This window comes from Microtus oregoni, unplaced genomic scaffold, assembly GCF_018167655.1.
Source record: "Microtus oregoni isolate MIOR12 unplaced genomic scaffold, Mior012 000037F_ref0000500, whole genome shotgun sequence".
In the NCBI taxonomy this organism is placed as follows: Eukaryota; Metazoa; Chordata; class Mammalia; order Rodentia; family Cricetidae; genus Microtus; species Microtus oregoni.
The window spans coordinates 10,489,683-10,515,551 of record NW_024543096.1 but is presented as its reverse complement, the minus strand read 5'-3'; the positions used below and the strand labels follow the sequence as shown (position 1 = coordinate 10,515,551).

Below are 25,869 nucleotides of genomic sequence, written 5' to 3'. Positions count from 1 at the left end.
CAAAAACAAACAAGAAAAACTTATATTCCTAAAAACTGATACATTTTGTGTACTCCACAAAATTAGAAAATTTAAAGGAAATAGACATTTTCCTTGATAGATACCACATACTAAAATTAAATAAAAAAACAGATAATTTGAATAGACCTATAACCCCTAAGGAAATAGAAGCAGGCATTAAAAGTATCTCAAACAAAAAAGTCAAGGGACAGAGGGTTTCAGTGCAGAATTGTATCAGAATTCAAAGAGAAAATATGAATACGCCTAAAACTGTTCCACATAATAGAAACAGAAAGGGAATGCCAAACTCTTCATGAGGCAATAGTTGCCCTGGTACCCAAAATAAATAAAAATGCAGCTAAGAAAGAGAATTACAGACAAATCCCTCTCATGAACACTGATGCAAAACTAATCAATAAAATACTGGCAAACTGAATCCAAGAACACATCAGAAAATATATCCACCATGATCAAGTAGGCTTCACCCAGATGCAGGAATGGTTCAACATATGATAAACTGTCAATGTAATCCACCATATAAACAAACTGAAATGAAAAAAAAAACATGTGATCATCTCATTAGATGCAGGAAAAGCCTTTGACAAAGTCCAACCCACTGTCATAATGAAGGTCTTAGAGAGATCAGGGCTACAAAGGGCATAGGTAAACATAATAAAGGCAACATACAGCAAGCCATCAGCCAACATCAAATTAAATGAAGAGAAATTCAATATGATTCCACTAAAATCAGAAACAAGATGAGGCTATCTATTGGGTCTGTATATATTCAAAATAGTTTTAGCTAGTGCAAAAGGACAACAAAAGGAGACCAAGGAGATTCAAATTACAAAGGGTGAAGTCATCTTTCACTATTTGCAGATGATATGATATATAAGTAACCTGAAAAATTCTATCATACAACTCTTACAGGTGTCAAACACCTTCAGTGATGTGGCAGGTAAAAGATTAACTCAAAAAAATTTACTAGCCGTCCTATATACAGATGATAAATGGGTTGAGAAAAGAATCAGAGAAACATTACCCTTCACAAGAGCCACAAATAACATAAAATATCTTGGGGGTAACTCTAAAACTACAAGTGAACCTTGTATGACAAGAACTTTGTCTTTAAGGAAAGAAATTGAAGAACATATCAGAAAATTGAAAGATTTTTCATGCTCTTGGATAGGTAGAATCAACATGGCAATCTTACCAAAAGCAATACACAGACCAAAGCAATCCCCATCAAAATCCCAATAAAATTCTTCATAGACTTTGAATATACAACTTCATATGGAAAAATTTAAAACCCATGATAGCCAAAAAATCCTTTATAAGAAAGGAACCTCCAGATGCATCACTATCCCTGATTTCACTCTTTACTATAAAGTTATAGTAATGAAAACAGCTTGGTCTAGGTACAAAAACAGACATTTGGGCCAAACTGAATCAAATCGAAGACCTTGATATTAATCCACACACCTATGGACAATTAATTTTTGATAAATAAAATGGAAAAAAGAAAGCATCTTCAGCAACTGGTGTTGGCATAACTGGATGTTAACATGTAGAAGAATGCAAATAGATCCATATCTGTCCCCATGCACAAAATTCAAGTACAAATCGATCAAAGATCAACATAAATCCAGACACATTGAACGTCATAGAAGGGAAAATAAGAAGTACCCTTCAATGCACTGGCAAAGAAAACTGCTTTCTGAATATAACCCCAGCATCACAGACACTGAGCTTGACAATTAATAAATAGGACCTCCTGAAACTAAGAAGTTTCTGTAAGGCAAAGAACAGTCAACAAGACAAAACGTCAACCTACAGAATAAGAAAATATCTTCACCAACCCCACATCTGACAGAGGGCTGTTCTCCAAAATATACAAAGAACTCAAGCAACTAGATATCAAGATATCAAATAACCCAATTCAAATTGGGGTACAGATCTAAGCAGAGAATTTTCAAAAGAAGAATGTCTAATGGCAAAAAGGCACTTAAGGAAACTCTCAACATTCTAAAGCCATCAGGAAAATGCAAATCAAAATGACTCTGAGTTACCATCTTACACCAGTCAATATGGCTAAGATCAATAACATTAATGACAGCTCATGCTGGAAAAGATGCAGAGTAAGGGGAACATTCCTACATTGCTGGTGGGAGTGCAAACTTGTACAGCCACTTTGGAAATCAATGTGGCAGTTCCTCAAAAAATTGGGAATCAATCTACCTTAAGACCCAGCAACACCACTCCTTGGCATATACTCAAAGAATGAAGATCCATACAACAAGGCATTTGGTCAATACATTAATAACAGCATTGCTCATAATAGCGAGAACCTGAAAACAACCAAGGTGTCCCTCAACTGAGGAATGGATAAAGAAAATGAGGTACATTTACACAATGGAATACTACTCAGTATGAAAAAACAAAGACATCTTGAAATTTGTTCTGAAGTCACCACTCCCTTTATTTCATTTTACATCATGGTTTTCTTTAAACTTTCATGTTTTTTTTGAAGACTAGACTTAGATGTATTACATTTACTGATGCTCCTTTTCTCTTCAAACTGCACTTTTTGTACTTTATTATTGATGTTGGACTAAATGCATTTTGCATTATGATATGGCTATAAGCCTATGGGGGCCAGGGACATGGATTGTGGAGGTCTGAATAAGAATGGTATTCATAGGCTCATATATTTGAACACTTAGTTGTCAGAGAGTGATGCTATTTGAGAAGGATATAGCCTTGATGTAGTTGGTGTGACCTCATTAAGAGAAATGAGTCACTGTAGGTTGAGCTTTGAGATTTTAAAAGCCCAAGCTACTCCCAATGCCACTCTCTTTCTGTAGCCTGCAGATCCAGCTATGGAAATCTAGCTACTTTTCCAGCATCGTGTCTGCATGTTACCATCCTCCCTGCCATTGAAAAAATGAACTAAACTTCAGAAACCAAGCAAGCTCTGATTAAATGCTTTTTTTTTATAGGAGTGGCCATGGCCATGTTGTGTCTTCACAGCAATAGGAAACTAAGATAATTCATGATTTCTTAGCATTAAAACTGAAGTATATTTTGAATTGTGTTTAATTTTTTTGTTACACTTATATTACCCTTAGGATGTAACTGTAATCTACAAATACAGTATTATTTTATGCATCCTATAGAGACAACCAAATGTCAGTTGGGTGTTAACACTATGCAAGGCGCTAAAAATAAAATGTGTAAAATACCATACTTTTTGCACTCAGGCTTAATATCCAGTAGGGATGGGGGTAACTGAGAGCATGGGTGTAGGGACTGGGAGGAAAAAAATAGGTGAAGTGCTTACAAGGTGTGGAACTCTTGTTAAATAAGTTTCATTGCATAACTATTAATATGGAAAGACTGTAACCATAGGAATAAACCAAGGAATAAATGGCCTCAAAATGAGTAAAAGAATGGTAGCTTTACAGAAACTATTCATAAGATAGCAACATTCACAGAAGGAATCTACATTGCGTCATTGTACATTAACCTTCCACAATGAGTGTAAACTGGATATCTACTCTACTAAGATTCTGTACCTGTAAAATGCCAAGATACATCACAAAGTAATTCTAATAATAATAGATTATTAAAATTATGAGTCAATTATATCTATATAAAGGATGTTCATTAAAAGAAATGTATGTCCATCCCCAAAATAATTGTTATTTGAAAGAAATCATCAACTTGAAACTTACTCAAAAATCATTGATGCTTTCATTACCTATAAACATTTTTCTTAGAACTTGGCACCAGTAGTTCAAGGTTATCCATTGTAGTCACCAAGATGGAAAAACAAATCTAAAATATCCAATTTTATAAAAATCTAAAGATTTAAGACAAAACTAAAACATTAGAAGGAAACAATTACTTTCATTGACTTATTAAATCATTATATCATTTTAGAGTCAGTTTCTAGTTAATATTAAGACCTCTAAATTTTTCCTGATTAAAAGAAAAAGAAGTTAAGAAATGCATTGTGTATGTTCTCTTAGAAATGTGGAGGGTACTAGGCATATTTGTTACCTGGGTGTTCTCTTCAAAACAAGTGCATTCAATTATAGAAAATAATGAAGAGTAATTGATAGTACCTCATAAAAGTATCAGTATCACTCTGACTGCCCTGAATCAATGAGAGATTCAAAGAAAGAGACTTTGAATAATAAAAACAGAATTCTAAGGCACACAAGGACCCCCAACACCCGAAATGAGAGGGCACAGAAGTGAGCTTGCTAAAGACTACATGAGGGTATAGACAAACTGTTTAAATATAAATAAAATTGATTTGCTTGCTTATGTATTTAAGTAATTTTTAAACAGAATTTATCAATAGGGAAAATGCATACCTTTCTTTAAGCTAGCTATAGGAATAGTGATGTATTATATAGTTAATTGCTTCTATTGCAGAAACCCTCATTAAATATTATACAAACATACATGTTAGTTTGTTTTGCTAGATTTTTTTCTCAAAATTTTTCTGATGAAGCTATTAATCATATATTAAGTGCTAAAAGACAGGAAATTAGAAGGAAAAATAAATAAGGAACTAAATAATTGGAATATTGAGTAATTAGACTCCAATTAAGTAACAGCAAAATAGAAGTATCGTATCTCCAAAGAATCAAAACATTCATTCTTATTAGCAAAGCAACTTTGCGATGCACCATCACTAAAAGTATAACTAGTTGATCAGTCTCTACTGTGAAGTATAAAACAGTGAATAAACTAATATCAGCAAACACAGAAGGACTATAAGATAAAGAAATCTGCCAAAAATGAATGAGGAAAAGGAACATTTCAACATGTGTTTACAAGATTTAAAAGTTAATCAGGGACTACCATTTTGTGTTCAAGTACATAGGCAGGCAATTCATAAGCATACCAATTCTTTTTCTATCAGAAGCATCATTTAATTGAAAATTTTGCTAAGAACTGAAATAATTTTATATTTTTTTATTTTAACCAAAATCCTGGTTTATGTGTATTCAAAGTGTCTTAGCTACTTTAAAGGAGTAGGTAAATAGTAAACCAAATAAAAAGCATTTTTTGGAAAGAAATGAGTATATTAAAAGCAAGTAAGTATTTTTGCCTACTTTATTTATTGAAAATTATTTGCTTAGAATTGACAATTTACCTATTGGAATTTTTTTAAAATTTTCATCTCAGATAAAAGGCCTTAACTTCAAGATATTTTAACTATTCTGTTTACTAAAAGTAACACACATATAGATATGGTTAATTGATAGTATGTTGCATAGCTGTAAAAAGTATACAGAGATTTTTAGTATCATAAGAAATACTGCATGAAAATATAAGTCATGATTTCCTCATTTATTTCTTATTAATGCAACTGTTTCAAATGCATTCACAGAGAAGTATTGGGAGAGTAGATGAGGCTTTCTTATTTTTCTTGGTACTACTTTTGTTATTATTGTTTTATCGATGTATAATCCAGAAATGCTATATATTACATGACAAGAGAAAAAGCATACTTCTTGTTACAAAGTAAATTAGAAAACAAAAAATAATTGGTTTATTAATGAAGCTTACATTTCTATGCTATATGGTATTTATGTTTGTGCATATATGAGTATGTGGACAGAGTCAGGATGGTATCAGCAATGGTGCTGGACAGACAGGATCAGAACTAGCCCATAATGTACAAGGAAAGTGAATTCTCTACTAAATAAGACCAACTTCAGACAACCTGCTACTAAATTTGTTTCCATTATTGCAAAATCTATATGACTCTGCAAAATGCAAACTGTAAAATGTGAAATGCAAACTATAAATTGTTAAATATTTACATTCTTTTTGAAAAAAAATCCCTAACTTTCCAAACCAACATTTTTATACATGACTATTACCATTATTACCATTGTTGTTGTATCATTGTAAACATGACCTTTGTTAAAATCAACAGATTTCTCAAATTGATCAAGAATAATATCAAAGTGATGGTGCTAACTAGTTTTGTCAATTTGATACAAGTTGGAATCATTTTGGAAGATACAGTCTCAATTGAGAAAATGAACTCACTAAATTGTCTTGTGGGCAAACATATGGTACATTTTCTTGATTGATGACTAACATAGGAGGATCCAGCTCACTGTACAGGGTGCCAACACTAGGTTACTGCTCCTGGGTGTTATAAAAAAAATCAAAAGTCTGAGCAAGCCATGAATAGAAAGCATATTGGTAAGCACTATTCATCCATTGCCTTTGTAACAGTTCCTGCCAGACCTGAGTTCATGCCCTGACTTCCCTAGATGGTTGACTATAACCTATGGTATGAAATAAATCCTTTCCTTCTCAAGTTACTTTTGGTCATGGCACTTTAACACACCAATAGAAAACAAAACCACTTCAGTGATCATAAAAAATTATAAATGATACTCACTTCTAAGTACTCACTCTATTAGAAGTCTAAATGTTATTCAACTCCAACTAAGGTTTCAGACAACATATGTCAACCTTGTCCACTCACATAAGGAAATCATAATATGTGAAGACAATCCTTAACAGAGTTGAGAATAAAGTTGCATACCAATGGAAGCACCTGAAAACTACAGCAAATGTTACTATAGAAAAATGTGGCATCCTGACAATAGTATACTAAATTTACAAAAGAATAACTATCATTGAGATGATCAGATTAAAAAATTATCATACATGAGAGCCTCCATGATATTTGATTTTACTCAGAAAAGTTTTAATATCTAATCTTCAAGTGTATTCCATATGACCTTCCAACTATTTCAATGTTAGAAGTGACATATCTCTTAACTTTCTACCATTTGTATGTCATAACATTTACAAATGAACCCATCTGACAAGTGATTTCTTCAGCATCACCCATAAGTGATCAATGCAGTACATGGCTTATTGAGAGCAGTACATTAAGAGGTGAAAGAGAAATGATTATCACTCTAACTTAGTACTCCTCAGTCTCTAGGCTTATAGGGTAAAAATAATATCTTCGTACTTGATATTGTGGTAGTGAGAAGCAATGAGTTAAAAGTCAGTTTTTTTCATTGTACTTCATTTTTGAGTCAAGGCCAAAATTCTACAAACAAATACTTCATAAATCTTCTACAAAGGTTTCATGGGGCTTTTTTTTTTTAGCTCAAACAGCAAAGATATAAAGCTTCAAGATCAATAACATCTGTTTAGCCCATGGAAAAGCTGCAGTGTTTATATGGCTGAACAGTTATAATATTTTTCTTTGGTTTTGATAAGCAAGATAAATGCATTCTAACTACTGATTGGCATCAGAACAAATCAGTAGGTGTGCTTGATTCCAAGATCTCCTATCTATTAATTTCTGTAAAATGAAAGTGTTCATACTGAGAAAGAAAATTCTGGCATGATTCCCCCCTTTTTTAAAAAAAAAGAAAAAGAAAACAACATAATCAGTATAAGAGTCCAGTTTTCCACATCCATTCAGCTGCACCCCATCAGAACAGCAATCAACTATTTATTTAGATTTGTGCTTCATATTTCTGGTGGATTTATACAAAGGCAGCAATCTAAATCAATGAAGCATATTAACCAGTGCATGAGCTTTTTCTGTATGCCGTTTTAATTCCTGATTATTCTATTCTTTTTATATTTTAAAAACTGCATTATCTTTTAGTGTATTTAACTTACGTTACCATTACAAGTTTTACATTTCTTTTTCAACCATTGGATTTTCTTCCTATGTTGTTTTTAAGTACAAAAATCACCTAGCTTTAATTTTCCATTTCAATTTAAAGTTTGGTTCTTCTGAATGTCATGATTAGCTATTTCCTTTTTTTAAAAAAAAAATGTGTGAGTTGTTCTTATTTTTCCCATCTTTCCTACACCCTCTTCCATGTAGAAACACCAATTCCAATATCTGGATCCAATATACAAAAGACATTGTACTATTTTTTTTCTTTTACAAAAGACCATGTGACATATACAGAGGACTTTCTTCAAGCACACACAAAGTGAAATAAAATTCAATAATGTCTTAGAATAATAATGCCTACAGTCATATGGAAGAATTGAAACCACAAAAAGGCTAAGCGATAGCTGAATGGTATCAAAAGAAAATATTATCTAATTACAGGAAAATCACTATTTGTCTTTTCAAAAAAAACATCAACATACACAGAAAATTGCAAGTATTTGAGGAACCCAAGATCATTAGAGTTTATGACATATCAGTTCTAGGCAAAAATCAAAGAATTACTCAGGATTCAAGTCTAAGCTCAATGCCATTTATAAATAATACTATGTTATATTTTTATATTATTCCTTTTATATCCTAGTGTTTTATTTAAAATTAAGGTTGTATTAATAAAAGTACACATATTTACTAGTAGCCTTGCTGACTGAAATGTCTTTGGAGGACCTCAGTGGGGCTTCCCAGAAACAGTTGAGAACACAGATTAAATTCTTAGGAAAGTAAACATAAGGAAGTGAGTATTCCAACTCTATCTAAAGCCATAGGAAAGCAGGAAATGTGCTTAGGGAGAGTGTGCAAAAGAAAAAGTGACTGCCAAGTGGAATCTTAAAGAATACCAATCTAAATGTAAGAAATAGAAACTCAAGAACGAAACTAGGCAAACTATCAGGGGAAGAATAATATGTGGGCACTGCTGTATAGTCCATGGCAGTATGATTCTAAATAAAGGATTGACCTGAGGTATAACATTGTACTAAATCAAAAGCAAATTATTTTTCTACCTGGAGTTCTAAGACTAACTTCACTGACATAGAGCAAGTTCAAATAAGCACACAAGAAAAGACTTGACACATTAAACATAAAAGGTGATATGTGCACAGTTTTCAAGCATTTGACTGTTAATAAGTCAAGAATTAAACATGGTCAAAACAAGACATGGAAAAAGGGAAAACAAATGCACACTTGTATGATATTTTTACGGAGAAGTATTTTTATATGTTTAATGTCACAGTCAAAATCAGAAGAGAGAGGGAGGGGATATTGAATATGTGAAGGAAGGTGTTTGTCTGTATAATTAAGGCTCCCCAAACATGTAGAGAGTAAGATCCCCATCATGCATGAAAATATTGGTTCATAAAGTTTAAAAAAATCACCAGAGGGGAAAAGTATAAGAAATGTTGAAGTCAGCACTAAAAGAAAACTCACATCTTCCCATATCACAGGTGCTATTCTGCCTGTATATAATGTGTCACAAAGAGTCTGAGAAGAAATATTTGATCTCAAATGATGTGCAAAGACATGATTCTGTGACAGTTTCTTCACAGAGTAGAGGTTCTCTTCCCAAATTCATACTTCATGCTAGGCATGTCCCATATTCCTCAAGGCTCACATTGAAGAACGGTTCCTTCTCTGTCCCTTCATTTATTCCAACCCCATTAGTAAATATTTTAATTTTCATTTGCAATGTTTTGCATATATCACTTTAGATAGCAGTGCATTTAAAATATGACCATTTTAGCTGACGATGTGACTAGGTTGGAGATGACTTACTTGTTCAGCGTGTGTGAGACCCTGAATTTGATCCTCAGCACAGCAAACAAACCTGAGCAAATCAAACATTACGTGGTATGACTAAAGTCTCAACGAACTCTTAATGAACACATTCTAAATATGATGACAATTAAGTTTGTCTACTAAAAAAAATTACTGCTAAACTTTTGCATGCATACATACAAAAGCATGAAAGGAGAGCTTAGCAAAGGGAGTAAAACCTCAGGTGAATTTCACCTGAGCTATATGATGCATGTCACTAGGGAAAAAAAATTGGGGGCCATGATTAACTTGAATAACTATTGAAATGACACGCTTTCTTATCTTTCTCTTTTACCTTCTTTCCACTTCATTTCCAACTGGACCCTTCTGTTACCAAGATAGCTCTAAGTTTGACCCTCTGGCTGCTCAACTAGGTGAATACGGTGTGTTGCCTGGCAACAGGAGGATAGAATACTCAGCAGCATGTTTGGTAACTCTATTTTCTGGCGTGCAGGTGGGATGTTTGGATAGAATTTCGTGAGGTTTCTGCATTGCAATTCTATTTTGTTTCAGCAACTGTGTAATTAGGTTTACCACTTGTAACTTTATTATTGTGGTCCACTGCATTATCAGTATTGTTTAGAGGCTTTGCTTTTGGTCAAAATTATTAATGCTTTAAGAAAATTTTAAAATGTTGAAAAGTTCCATTTATGATGTTCATATATTTTTAAAAGTTCATTATTGTTACATCAAAATTTTGAAATCACTAAAGATCAGAAGAGTTTTGACAAAAAGAAATATAAATGGGACTTTCTGGCTTCTCATGTCTATATCTTTATCTAAACAACAGTAGCAGAAAAATGTAAAAATCCATTAGCATATTTATACGATTTAATGTGTATGTAACATACATCAGTTCAAGAATATTAAAGATGATGGGAGCACAAATAAATATGCGTGCACACAAAGGGCTACCCACTTTTTATATGTTAGTTTTGGGACAAAGATAATCCATATATGCTTTTATCATTGAACACAGTATCCTCTGAAAGACCGGGAATTTCTGTTTCATTGAATCAGTTTAACAGCATAGATTATCTTGCCATATGGCAACCAGGCTTTTACCAATAGCTTCCTATTTATAGAAAGGGAGCCCTAACTATCGGCTCAGATGGGCAAATTCAAGAAAGCAGACAGCAGTAATAACTACACAGAGCAAATGACACACCATTTGTTTTAGACTTGTCGGATCCCAAGCCAAATGCTAGAGATGCAAACCAAGAATGCATCTGGAAACTACCTCAGTGAACATTCCACTTACTAAAGCAGATAAAGGAATCTACTGCTGGTCTGGTCACTGGGATATGCACCAGAATCCAATTCACACAGCTGCCTATGGCATGATGGAGGAAAAGGAAAAGGCCAAACAAAATAAAAGATTATCAAAAGCTAAGATAAGCTTTAAATGATAGTTCATTGGTAGCTAAATGTGATTGCATTATAATTTTTAGATTGGTCAAATTATCCTTATCCCAGAGTGAAGGCTTTTTCAGTCAGCTTCCATTGACTTTTGTAAAGAGCTCACCTGGCCAGAACAATTATTTTCAAACATTGTTATACCACTTTGTCTATGTCAGGACATTAAAATGCTGTCCATTTATAAATGTGTGACTTACTGGTTAAAGAATTAAAATAACTTGCCCAACAATAACATTCTGTTAAATATAGGAATTTTCAGAACAAAAACTATAAGCGAATTTCTAATACATAAAATCAGGTTATTAAATTAAAACTATTGTTTTATTTCTGAACTGTAAAACAGCTTAATAGAGAAAATTCTTATAAACATCAAACTTTGGTCTCACTTATTTGTTAATATTTAGGATTTTAAGACAAAATAATAAATTTAGAGGAAAAAATCACAATATTGAGGTGTTTAAAAACTATCAGATGATAGAGGTCAACTCTCCACAGGAGTGATTTGTCAACTGAGGAAACTGAGTCCCGGGACCAGATGATTACTTTAGCAACTTGTAAAACTAATGTATCAATCTAGTCGAATTCTATTTATTAGTTCTTATGTAATTTTGTTCCAATGTTATATAAGGTTTTACCATTAAAAATTGATTGTGACAATATCTCCAATATAATTCAAGGTCCAAAAACTTACACGACTGGAGGTGGAAATACGGATCTGGGATTAAGATCACTGCCTGCTCTTATAGAAGACATCTGTTCAATTCCTAGCACACACATGGTAGTTTACAGCCATCTCTAACTTCAGAGCCAGAGGAGCTGAAGCCCCACTCTGACTAGGTACCAGGCACACATGTGATGCACAGACATAAATACAGACAAAACATTTATATATGTAAAATAAATTTTTTGTGATGTATCTGAAAATAGAAATTAAAACTGTCAATTAAAAGTACAAAGTTCTACCCAAGATTTAAAAAAAAATGGTTTTCTTTATATTCATTCAAATGATGCTAACCTAAAATGAAAAAAGTAAAGTGTTATTAACAGTTCTGCCTGTGATAGAACAACATAAAAACAATTCAAGATAATGATAATCGATGTATTCCACAGTTAAGATGGTAACACCAAATAAGAATTCTGATTGATATCATGTAGCTAGCAATTTATTGAACTAAATTCAGAACTCAGTATCATGCCATAAAAGAAACCATACAAGTATATAAATATAAAACTGTATAAAACTTCTAAATAAAAATTAACCAAAATGTATAACCTCTACACAGAAAACTATTAAGATATGTTTGAGAGGATGTTAAATAAAATAAATTAAGTTTATATAACATTCATTGATTTTATTAGTTTTTTTTTTTTTTGTTGCTTGGATAAGTAAGCACTATGGCCAAAAAGAACTTGAGGAGCAAAGAGTTTAATTGGTTTACACTTGCACATCACAATCCACTATCAGGGGATGCCACATCATGACCAAAAGCAAGAACTGAAACAGAGACTATAGAGAGATGCTGTTTAATGGCTTGCTTAGTTGCTTTCTTATGACATCCAGGACCATCTTCCCAAGGTGGCACTACCCACAGTGGCCTTGACCCACTCCTATCAATCATTAATTAAGAAAATGCCCTACAGAAAAGTCCACAGGGCAACCTGACAGAGGTAATTCTTCAGTCAAGGCTACCTTTTACCAGATGACTCTAGTTTCTATCAAGTTGGCAAAAACTAACCAGAACAGAGATTAAAAGTCATTACTGTAATTATATCAGTTTAACATATATGATATTAGATACTACATGAGCTCCGAAGGAGCATTCCATTTTTTGTTGTTGTTGAGGTCAGAAAAATTTCTAAAATTCATATGAAATAAAACAAAGTTGATAGGCTTCCAAATAAAGGCATAGTAGCAGTATTTTCAACAAATATGAGAAATAATTTTAAAGTGATCATAGTTGTAAATGGAATTATAAATATAAGATGAGAATAACTAAGTAGAATAGTGATCTCTCCAGAGACCCTGACATATATATAAAAAAATATGATAAACATGTAATTGAAAAGCTGTGTGCCAAGTAAAAAAATAGAATGTTCAACACCAACTTGTGCAGGTGTAGTAGACAGAAATTCAGGAGACAGGGTCAGGAGGATCATGAGTTCAAGGCTAGTTTGGTCCACATAGAGAGTTTAGGAGACCACACAGTGAGACTCTCTCACAAAAACTTTAAAAACAAAATTCTTCAATAAAAAATGATATCCTTTGAGACTTGGGTTGGGAGGAACATTTTATTGCTTGTTAGTTTTGAAGAGTCTCTCTAAGTAACCCTAGCTACCATAGAGTTCACTTTGTAGATCAGGATAGCTTCAAACTTTCAGAGATCTGCCTGCCTCTACATCCTGGGATTGAAAATGTGGGTATTACACCTGGTAAAGATAATCTGTTAGAAGGGAAATCTAATGACTTCAACCTCAAGTCATTCATAAAGTGACCGCATAATTATAAAGGTATTAAAATTAGAATTTGACTTTTTTTTTAATCAAGAAAACCCTCTTCAAGCAATGGAAAAAAGCAAGGGATTGGGGTGAGATTTTTGGTGGTGTGATTGATTAGTATGCAAGAGGCATTGAACTCTATTTTCTAAAAGTAAAGGGAAACATGGAAAATGAGGGAGAAAGAGAAGAGAGGAAACAAGATGGATGGAGAAGGAAAGGGAAGAGAGAAGTAGGAAGAGAGTAAAGGAGGGGAAGGGGGACAGGAAGAAAGGAGAAGACAAGAAAGGAGGGGAAGGCAAAGAAGAGGTGCAAAGGTCAGGAGAAGGGAGAAGCAGGGAAGGGAGGGAAAAGAAGAGGAGGAAGGCAAAAGAGGGGAAGTAACAGGCAGGAAGGAAAAGGAAGAGAAAGAAGAAGGAAAAGAGGAAAGGAAGGAGGGAGACAATGAATTATGACAAAAGATAAGAAAATCAGCATGAAGATATTCCACAATATATACTGAAGTAGTGCTCTTTGCACAGACAACTAACTTCTGAATATTAACAATTAAGAAGTCAATGCAGAAGAAAAATGGACTATAAGCATGGATGATACACAGTGATATTCCCATAAAGTTAAAGCAGAGGTCATAGTTGCATTACTCATTGAGGAAACATGAAGCCAACTCTCACCAGAATGACTAAAATTAAAAAGATTGATTATACTAGGCTTCTGTAAGAGTAAACAATGGGAGTTTGCAGACGCTAATGACAGCTGTGTAATTAGTTAGCAACTTTGTGAAAACAGTCTGGTAGTGAATGCTAAAACTGAAGGTTTGCATGCAATAGAACAGAGAAATTCTATTTCTAAGTATATGCCCAAAAGAAATGCATGAGCTTGATCAGCAAAAATTAAAAAAGAATGCTCAAGACATGATTCATTAAAGCCTAAATATAGAAATAACTCAGATCTCATCAACATTGCAATGAATAACTATTCTGTAGTACTTTTTTGTTGGATGGGATATGGCATAGGCAATAGAAACTGGGTAACTTCACAAAACATTAATAAAAGTTACAAAGACACATTCACATAGAAGAATATATGTGGCATGCATAACTATTTGTCAAAGGTACTTTAAGTCATAGTATATTAAAATTGTGCAGTGAGTAACATAGGCCGGGACAGTTAAAATGTATTGAAAAGCAAGGAAGTAGTTAATGTTAAAGCCACAATAATTTTATCTACTCTGGAAATAATAGAAATGTGGTACTAGTTGACAGACAAGAAAAGAACCTGGGATACAAAGGGCTTCTTCTTGATCTTTGTGACGACTACTTGCATCTTTTTTTTTTTTTTGAGAATAAAAAGCAATATTTTGTTCCTTGAATACATACAAAGTCACAGAAAAAAACTTAAATGACAGTAACTCTGTGATTAAAATTGGTGAATCAAAACTGTTAATGCACGAGGTAAAATTTGATGACCATCGCACACTACAAATCTACTGTATTTAGAAGGCAGCTTCCTATTACAGCAGCCTTTTAAAGGTGAAGAACCTGAACAACAGAGAACTAACTAAATCACAAGCTAGTTTGCAGTAAAGTCAGCGCAGAACCTGATCTCTTCCCTCACCAGTGTGCTGTGCTCTTATTCCTGCACTTGAAAATAAAAATGGTTCCTAAGCTGAACTTCTAGTTCTCCTTGTCAAAATTATTGGTCAGTATGATAGGTAAACTAAGTCTGAAATATGGGTCTTTCCTGGACCCAGGTATTAAATCTTTAATTTAACACTCTAGCCTTGTTTCATTTGAAGCTCTACTAAGGATGGGTGATAAATCACACTAAGTTGACATATTTACTATTCTAATTTACAATCGAGTAATATCATAAATTATGCTGTTCCTGCTGCTAGCATACAAGTTAATGTATACAAGAGACTCATTACTCACATAAGGAATCTTTCTCCCTAAAGGTCAGAAGATTTGTCTCCCTTCCCAAGGACTTGTTGAAAGAAGGGGTAAAAAGGAAACTAGGCATCAGACTATTGGCAACTGGCTTTGCAGCCCAGTCTACCTCAAAACATCAATTATTTCTAGAACCCTAGTAGCAGAGAAGCAGGCTCAGCAGTTGAACTCAAGGGACTCCAAAACTGACTGTGCTATTTTTATACCTGATCAACCAGACAAGTTGTTTAACTAATGATTGTCTTAGTATCCTTTTGTGCAGAATAGCAAGAGAGGTCAGCAGCATTTAAAACAAGCCAGGTACTTAGTAAGTTCCACTCCTCTCTAAATCCATTTCCTTTTTAAATCTCAGCTAGCACATCATTCCTCTTCATTCCCATTGGAATGACCGTGGGTCCTGCCATCATCTTTTAACTTTTATGATGTTGTAGCTCCTGATAATTGATCCCCATGTCTTCTGATCTCAAAACTACAATCCATTCTGAACACAATGTCAGAATTTTATTCAAAGGAAGAGTAAATTTTGTTCACCAGATTAACACTCAGAAAATATTCTCCCTCATCTCCATAAATGAACAAAATTTAAACATTCTGAGAACCACCTAGCTTGTCATAAGTTGACCATAGAGATGGCTGCTTCACTTCTGACCTTTGATAGGCCATTTTTTGACTGCTTTGATACCATTTTGTATCTCCATCCAGAGGTAGCCCAATGCAAATGACCGAATCTTGAACCAAATTTTAAGCAATAGATCTCCTTCCTCAGACTTCCTCATCTTGCTTTATTTTTTCATATTAGTAACTTCTTAATTTCTTTATTATTTGACATGGATTTTTAAATTTGATTAGTTCATACCATTGTCATGCTATAACTGTTACTGAGCATAAGCTGTTTCTATAATCTGACAACCAAATTTTCCTGAGAATGAGTCTTCTTTCTCCCTCCAACTTGCACTACTGTTTACTGTCTTATTTAGGAGCATCCCATAGGTATTAAATGAATGATTTAAATAAAATACAATTGGTGTGGTAAAATAGTCTGTATTCAGTCAATTATATTTTAAATAAATTCTGATTTGTCAGTAGTCAGGCAGGAAATATAGGCAGGACAACCAGACAGGAAGTAGAGGCAGGTCAATGAGAACAGGAGAATTCAGGGAAGAAGGAAGCCCATTCCTCTGCAGTCCTGGCCCAGACAGAAAAGAAGCAAAAGTGACTGTCTCACTGAAAAAGGTACTGAGCCATGTGGCTAACACAGATAAGAATAATGGACTAATCTAAGTTGTAAGAGTTAATAAGAAGCCTGAGCTTGCCGGGCGGTGGTGGTGCACGCCTTTAATCCCAGCACTTGGGAGGCAGAGGCAGGCGGATCTCTGTGAGTTCGAGACCAGCCTGGTCTACAAAAGCTAGTTCCAGGACAGGCTCCAAAACCACAGAGAAACCCTGTCTCGAAAAAAAAAAAAAAAAAAAAAAAAAGAAGAAGCCTGAGCTTATGGGACAGTCAGTTTATAACTAATGTCGACCTCTGTGTTATTTCTTTGGGACTTAACAACTGCAGGAACTGAGCAGGACAGAAAACTCAGTCAACATATAATAACTTAGCAAAATCTTTAGATATGCTTTCCAGAGACCAAATCAGGAAATTAAAAGTAGGAGACTCTGTATGTAAGTCTTTCAGTCTCAAACCAGTGGTACAGAGAGAGTGGATCCTCTGCCCAAGAGCTTGGAGAGATGGCTCAGCTGTTAAGAGCATGAGAGTGGTTTCCACTACATGCCTCTAAATGAACTCATAAAGAAGTTGTAAGATAAGCTTTTCTGAACTACTTGAAAAAATAAATATAATACTTGTTTGGAGAAGAAACAACCTCATATCCCAAAAGGAACAAAAGAGCTAAGACTAATTCCCTCTATTTATAAAAGCAATGTATTTCATGTGTGTGGGTAAATGGGGGACAAATCGTGAGCCCTTGTCTGCTGGGCTACAGAGGGAATCTAGACAGCAGAACCCCAGCCTTACATATGCCCCATACATTCCCAGTCCCAGGACCCTTCCCACTGAACTCCTCATGCACATGAAAAAAATTGAATTTAATAAATGTAACAAATGTGTCTTTACAATAAAGAAAAAAAAAGCATGAGCTGTCCTCCAGAGGACTCAAATTCAAACCAAAGAAAACCAGGCTCCAAATGGTAGCTCACGACCATCTATAACTCCAATTCTAGGAAATATACTGCCTTCTTTTTGGTTTTTGGGCACTAGGCATGCCCACAGTATACAACCAGAATGCCCATAAATATAAAAATAATAAAATAACAATTTAAATGTTTGTTGGCTGAGACAAATGAACATTAAAAAATAAAGGGAAAGTAGGCTTTTCCATTTTCGAAACAATAATATTTTAAATACTAATATATTATAAAATAAGCCCAATATGCATTGCTGATTTTTGTTTCAAGAGCTGAAGTCTAAAATAATTAGAAGCAATAATAGCTAAATTTGATCTACCAAAGAGAAAATGCCGGCATCGTTGTTCAGTTTTATAATGGCTCTATGAACACCACACAAGTTATGGTGATTAAATGGGCAGAAGATGAGTCAAATGAAAAACTAACTCTAAACTACCCTGCATGAGATGCAGAGGAAAAGAGACTGAAAGCAAAAGGTATGATTAGTCATTTCAACTTCTAAAGTATACTAAAAACATGATATATGGCCTCTGGACTTGGAAAAGTAACTTTTTACATGCAACATTGTCTTTAATGCAACCGTATAATTTTCAAGGATTAGCCTAAGATTGCTAAATAGCCCTATCAGCATTTAATCATCAACAATTGCTATTTCTTTTAGTTTAAAAAAGTCATTATATATGCATTACTAAAGACCTCTTTAGTAATTTATTTATTTAGTAATTAATATTTAGTAATTACTGTGAGGTTTGGGAATAGTGTTTTTCATGCAACAAACTGACCTTAGATCAGCTATAGAATTTTCGCATTTAACTTTAAGGCTAACAGTATAGGGAAGCATTAGAAACATGGAAGCTTCAAACTTCATTTCGTAAAGAAAGATCCAAACTTTATTGTATATTTTCTTAGTATGAAAATTAATATAGCAGATCACAGTCATAATTAACATGATATTATTCATAAATATCAGTACTGCCACTACTGTATTTCTTTTTTTCTTTTGGAAATCATATTCAAAAGCTCTCCCCCAGGCCATCCTCTTTAACCAAACAAGGTAGTTGAATGGTGCCGTAATACCTGCAGTATTTATCATACATAATAACATTCAATTGTTGGGGAGTGTTTTGTAATATTTATTTTCTTTGTTGAACCTTACTCGTGTTAGGCAAGTGGCCTACACCTGGACTATATCCCCCACATGAGTTTTATGGAGTTTGTTGTTTGCTTGTTTGTTTGTTTGTTTGTTTTAATGAATAAAGACTTGAGAACTTCAGTAATCTGGTTTTATTTTATCATATAAAAATTTAACTTTCTCTCATGAATTTTCATTTTTTATTCATTTCTTGCTAACTTGAAACTCTCTAATTTGGAAAGGAAGCACCAGCCGACAATGTGAACAACAAACATCAGCAAAACCCTTTCATCACTCTAAAGACAACATTTACATAAAACCAAAATTCCAAAGAAATAATCAGAGCAGGATGAAGCCTAGACTTCCCACACTGAAGAAATATTAAGCAAATCACAAAAGCTTACAGGTTCCCAGTTTTCTCATTTAAAAGTAGGAATAAAAAGAAGACTTTAAAATGTTTACATATAAAGCACCTAATAAGGAAAAAGAAAACCCAATAAATATTAATCTGATATACTTTTTTAAAAAAATCTATATCGATACCTGGCTAATATCACTAAACTTTCATTTTCTGACAATTAAGATATGGATAAAATCTCACTGAAAGAATAAGTAAGAATGTTCTGTGATGTGAATAGCTATAATAACAGTGGTATAGGTAATTAGAAAGCTGGAAATTACACAACTCAGTTCAGACCTACAAACGCCTCATTTCCTAGCTTTATACACATTCTCTCTGCAATCACAAGTGTCAGGAACTGTAAATAAGAATGTGTTCTTTTATGATTGTCTGCCAAAAACATTCGGCATGACTACAAGTGAGTGAAGATCACTTACCATATATGGCCCTTGGCTATTTCAAAATTTGAAAACATTCATCTTCAAAATACTTCTACAAAATGCATCTGTGAAAGAGAAAAATCCAAATGTAAGAAATCTGACAATGTCACAGAAAACTGATTAAGGTCTACAAACAGGCTCTATATACTTTCCTTTCATGAAATAAATTATTTGCAAAATACATTTTATATAGCTAGCAAATGCAAAGGCTGCAAAACAGAAATATTTCCATCTACATGCGAATATTTTAAATAACTGTCACAGATACTCATAAGGGACAAGAATATAGCATTCAAGTTCCAGAATAACTTTTAAGTACACAGTTTCCACAAAATATTGATAAAATCACATCAAAGCAACTCAGAACTGTAGTTAATAAGTAAATGTATATTTATAGGTAAATTTAGGTTGATATCCAAAGTAATTACTCAAATCATACAAATTTTTAGCAAATTTTTAATGCACTTTTGTGTAGATACAAAAATTGCTGAGTTAGAAGATAATTCTGCTTGAATTATCAAGAGAATTGTACCAACTCACTTTGTAATTACATTTCAAGTCTAATTGAAAGTCATGTACTGAAAAAAAAAACTACTGCTTGAACACCTCACAAAAACACACCCACAGATGGCTTCTGTTTTCTGCAATGTCAACGTGAGAAGAAAGTGATTTAATCAGGCTTTATTAATTAATTTGTTTTGAAGGATTAATATTAAAAGGGCACATTAACTTTGAAGTCAAAAGTATTTCTATTTAAATGACTTTGATGCTACTAAGTACATTGTTAAAGAGTTTTTCAAAACAGATGAACCACCAACGAATGATAATTAAATTAAGCTCTTTAAAGTACAGGTTATTTCTGACAGACCAGCTGCACTGTAGTTACAAATTCCCCAAGAAGCAAAATTCCTTAGAGGAATGTTAGTTTCATGAGAGCAGTGGAATTTTGGACATTCAGAACAGGTGTCATAAACTGAATTCTCATTTATCTTCCCATAACATAGGAAGGAGATGATGATGGGACTTGTCTCTACCTGACCCAGAAAAGGATGTTTTTCTCCACTTAAAACATGCCTTCGGACAGAGAGGAAAGAGACAGAAAAAGTTATCAGAATTGAAGCTACATTGAAAGAGTAACCCTAGGAAGAGTCAAGAAACTCGGTATTTCTGTGAATTTCACTTTTCTGAGTTCCTAGAACATAGAATAAATAAATTGGTCTTCGCATACTATTTCAATTAAATAATTAAGCCACAATAATAAACATATTGCTATATTCATGTGTCTATTAAGCAAATGCATGCTACAGGAGACGGAGCTGAGCACAAATCATGTGACTTCTCAATTGGACAGAGCTAGTAGGAGGTGATTATCGACTCACAACTAATCTTCTAACTGGAGTTTCATCAGCCAACACGTGCTAGGAAGTGTGCACTACCAGGCATCCCTGAGCCATGGGAAGCAGACAATAGCTTCGAATGGGGCCCAACACAAAATCATAAATGTACCTAAAATATGAGATTTTTGGTGTGTTTCCAGTTTCTGAATCATTGTCATTCTCCAGCAAGAACTTTGCAAATAATCACATCAAAACTCAGTTATGTGGTCTTCTAGCGTGAGCATTCTAGATAACAACATAATTTCACAATATCAAAGACTGTGCATGTCTGTAAGTGGTTGTAAACTGGGAACATGGTCAAATTTGAACAATGACATTACCCATATAATTATATATACATGCAACATACATTAAAGTTTGTATGGCACCACATATGTGTGCACAAACTGAGAAGGAGGAGGAGGAGGAAGAGGAAGAGGAGGAGGAGGAGGAGGAGGAGGAGGAAGAGGAAGAGGAAGAGGAGGAGGAGGAGGAGGAAACCAGACAGTGAAAGGAATAAAGCAGGAGGTGTCATGCTATATGACTTTAAATATACCACAAAGATGTGGCAATCCAAACAGCATGGTATTGGCTTAGAAGGACACACAGACCAACAGAACAGAATAGAGTGCTCAAAAGAAAACCCTTCCATCATTTAGTGTTTTTATGGAACCTGAGCCTGTGAACGAGTATGTCTTTGACTTCTGTGCCCTCTCTTAAGTTCCTTTGTTCCTGTTGATTTGTCTTGTCTAACTTTGATGTGATAGTTTTCATGTATTTTATTTTGTTATATTAAAATTAATAAATGAATGATCATAAACCTAACCTCTGCCACTAAGGCAAAAGTTAACAATGGACCTGCCATTTATGCCCGCCGTGAGAGGGCAAATCATTTTCCTCCGGCGAAGTGACACTGGCTCTAAGGACCACTCTGAGACAGATCTCATATTCAGGAGTAGTAGACCAATAAATAATGGAATCAACAGGTGCTTTCATTTAGCTATAGTTTTTGATGGTTAATATCACATTTAAAGTTTAGACTTACTATGCTTGAGAAACCAGAAAGCAAAACCGCCTCTAACACGGAAGCCTTTTGCTTACACAGGCTGTACAAGCTTATTTGTACCCTAGCAGCCTACTTCCCTTTCCCTCCAGTGTTGAAGACTATCCTTAAATTGGGTGATCTTGTAAAATTTGCTGTTCCGGCAAGACAATAAGTCATAAGACTAACTGCGATTTCTTCTTTTGTATTCAAACCTGCTTATTCTGCTCAGTAGATAGGACAACTAAAAGATATATATGTTAAAATTAGACCCTGCTTATATGTAAACAGAATACATGTAATCTTGTGGCTTTTGACTTTATAAACCCTGAGCTGATATGACCAGATGCTGCATCTTGGGAACACTCAGTTGCAGTTCTGGTATTTTGAATATCTGGAATGAGTAGTTAATAACGCCTCTCATTAAAATTTACTCATGGTTATAGAAAATCGCTGAGCGACTTCAGATCCACAACAGTTGGGTGGTGTTTGCATGTTATGTTTTTTTTTCTTTGTTTTGTTTTGGTTAAGGTGATTTTGTATTTTGTTTTCTAGATTTTGGGCAGTTTGTTTTATTGGAATTTAAGTTTGTTTTTGAGAAAGAACTTAAGAGTTGGGTAGGTAGAAAGAAGGAGAGATTGTGGATGAAACTGAGGAAGGAAAAGAATATGACCAAACAATGTAAACTTTAAAATTTTCTTAAATAACAAAAAGTATTTAACAAATAAATAAATCCATAGTGATATACATTCTTCTTCCTTTATTTTGTATAGTATATACTTAAATTTAATTTTCATATTTTAGGGACTTTTAAATGACATATTTGTGAATCTAAGAGTATGTTTTTAAGACTTTCAAGGCCACGACACATGATGAGTGGCCAAGACACAACCACAGACTACTCCATTGGCGAATTATAGGCCCTCAAGACACTGGCTGCCAAGTTCGATCCTACAGAGAAAAAAAAAAGCCTAATATCAGGCCATAGACTCCCTCCAATCCCAGTCCAAGATACCTTTCCCTCTGCAACTGCAAATCCTCCATTGAGGAGAAGCTGCAAGAAACCTGTGGCCACCAAGCCGTCTCAACAAGGAACTCTGAAAGAAACACTTTAGAGTTTGGAGAGGGTATGCAAATCCAAGAAACCGCAGGGAGAGAAAGTAGTGTTGCTAGAACAGCAAATTTGCAAAATAAAACTAAAAAGCAAACACTGCAAAACCAACAAAAATAATAGCAGCTAATACAAAATTGATATCTTCACTTTCCCAATCACAGGGCACAAACTAGTCAAATGATATTAAGAGCTAGATTTTTCATCTTGTTGTCTACAAGAGACATACATCATCTCAGAGTAAAGACAATAGCTTAGCGTGGAGAGATGGAGAAGAAAAGATTCCAGCGAAAGGGGCCAGGAAAAAAGAGTGGAGCTATTCTAGCATCTGACAAAACAAACTTCAGCTCAAAAGTGATTAGAAGACAATAAGAGAACAAGCCAGCAAGAGACACTACACTCTTCAAAATGTTCAGCACACTGGGATGCACTTATTTTGACAAATACTGCTGGACATTAGCCAAAGTTTAGCCACAAAACATTAATAATGGTGACCTCGATGTTTCACTTACAACAACACACAGATCCAGACAAAAGTAATTTTAAAAAGTAAATATTAGAGATAAATGACAAAAAGAGATTAAATGGATCTGATAGACAGAGAGTTAAAGAATGTTCCACTCAAACACTACAGAACATTCTCTTCCCAGAATTCCGTGGAAGTTTCTACAAATTAGAGCACATACTGAGGCAAAAAGAAAATCTCAATAGATATAGCAACATTGAAATAGACCATGTGTTCCACTTTACCCCATTTTAATAAAGATTAAAGTCAACTTCAAAACAAAAAAGAATAAATGATAAAATACAAAAAAATGTAGATTAAACAGGACAGTATTGAACAATAATAATGTGTCCTGAAAAAAAGAAAGAAAGAAGAAATCAAAGAATAAAATGAAAATGAAAAGGCACCACTCTAAAAGATACAGTACACAATAAAAAAAAAAGTCCTCAAGAAAAGTCATAGCTCAAATAACTTACATCTTAAAAAGTCAGAAAGAACTCAGATAACTTAACAACACACTAGCAGAAGGGTGTCGTTTTAATCCTAACCCTTCCCTTAGATGATACCCTCACTCTAACCCTAACCCTACTCTAATCCGAACCCTAGATGTCACCCTAATCTAAACTTAACTCTAACCAGCAACTCTGGCCACAACCTACCTTAACTATAACCAAAATCCTAAAATCAAAAAAACAAATTTCAGCAAAGTAACAAGACACAAAATTAACATAGAAAAGTCAGCAGCTTTTTATATAGTAATACGAACACATTGAGATATAAACCAGGAAACAATCTAATTAACAATAGATCAATATAGTTTTAAAACTAATAAAACACATAAATATAATCACAGAGATAAATGACCTCTCCAATGAAAAATACAGAACTCTGAAGAAAGAAATCAAGAAAAACATTAGAGGATAGAAACACCTATCATATTTATTGGTTGAAATAATAGATAGTATAAAAATTACTATCCTACCCAAAGCAAATTATAGATTCAATGAAATCCTGATTAAAATCTTCATGTCATTCTTTTCAGAATAAAGTCTTAAAATTTATCTTAAAAACCCATGAGTAGATAAAGTAATCCTGAAAAAAAAATTGAATAATGCTGGAAGCATTACCATACTGACTTCAAGTTATACTGCAGACGCATTGTAAATAAAAGCAGCCTGGTACTGGCACAAGAACAGACGTGTAGACCAATGGAGCAGTATAAAGGATGTAGTTAAACTCATGTAATAGCACCCCCCTGTGCTTTCACAAAGATGTTAAAAACACACACTGGAGAAAAGACAGCATCATGAACAAATGATATTTGGGAGACTGACCATCATATGTAAAAGAATGAAACTGGATCCTTAGCTTTCCGCCTGCACAAAAATAAACCTCAAATGGATCAAAGGCTTCTCATGAACCTGAACTTCTGAAAATGCCAGGAGAAAAGGCACGAGGAAAAGGCAAAGACATAAGAACTTTCCAAAAATAAACAGCCTAGTTGGTCACCAATTAATGAACTGATAATGAAAATGTAGAAACACATACACACAGTGGGAGTTTCTTCCACAGAAAAGAAAATGGAAATTGTGATATCTTCATATAAATAATGAAAACTGGAAAAAATGCTTTCAGATAACAAATGCCGAGATGTTACATAGCTCTTGCACATGTGGACCCAATGGAGAGTAGCTACGCCAGCTGGGAAACAAGAAAGAGGCCATTGATGGTGAAAAGAGGCATGGTGATAGTAGAATAAAGGTAATATCCTGTAGGGAAGGGCATACTATAGGCAGGAAAGTTCAAGGAGAGAGTAGAGTGGGTGTTGGAAAAGATGAAACAGATCATTGCCAACTCACATACAAGATTGTCATGGATGGAAGATAAAATTATGAGAATAACCAGAATACATTAAGTACATGTATGAAATTGTCGCAGAACAAATCAACAATTTTAATTAATAAAAACATGCTATTTAAAACTATTACAGTCATGGTATACATTGTATATATGTGTATCAAACATGTAAAATATACATGAATAAAATCAAATATAGAATATAGTTTTAGGTTTTTAAATAAACTACATAATAATATAGCCAGTCAATGTAAAGTTGAACACTAATTAGGTATTAAAAAATAAATGTAGGCTGTCATAAATTAAAGAAAAAAAGCCTATTATCAAATAAAGAATTTTTCGACAATATCACGACAGGTTGTTTTATTCAAATATAATTGCTTTTCTAAAATTCCTAGC

The 25,869-nt window shown here is 33.9% G+C and overlaps 1 protein-coding gene across 3 annotated transcripts in view; it reads right to left on the bottom strand.

Moving 5' to 3' along the window:
- The window catches only part of Galnt13 (polypeptide N-acetylgalactosaminyltransferase 13), a 475,135-nt gene that overhangs the window by 426,199 nt on the left and 23,067 nt on the right, over window positions 1–25,869 (bottom strand). For 2 of the 3 annotated variants that reach the window (XM_041631595.1, XM_041631593.1), the window contains exon 2: window positions 19,577–19,644. The exons of the other annotated variant lie outside the window; for it this stretch is intronic. The gene's annotated coding sequence lies outside the window, so the exon portion shown is untranslated. The remainder of the gene's footprint in view (window positions 1–19,576; window positions 19,645–25,869) is intronic. 3 annotated transcript variants of the gene reach the window in all.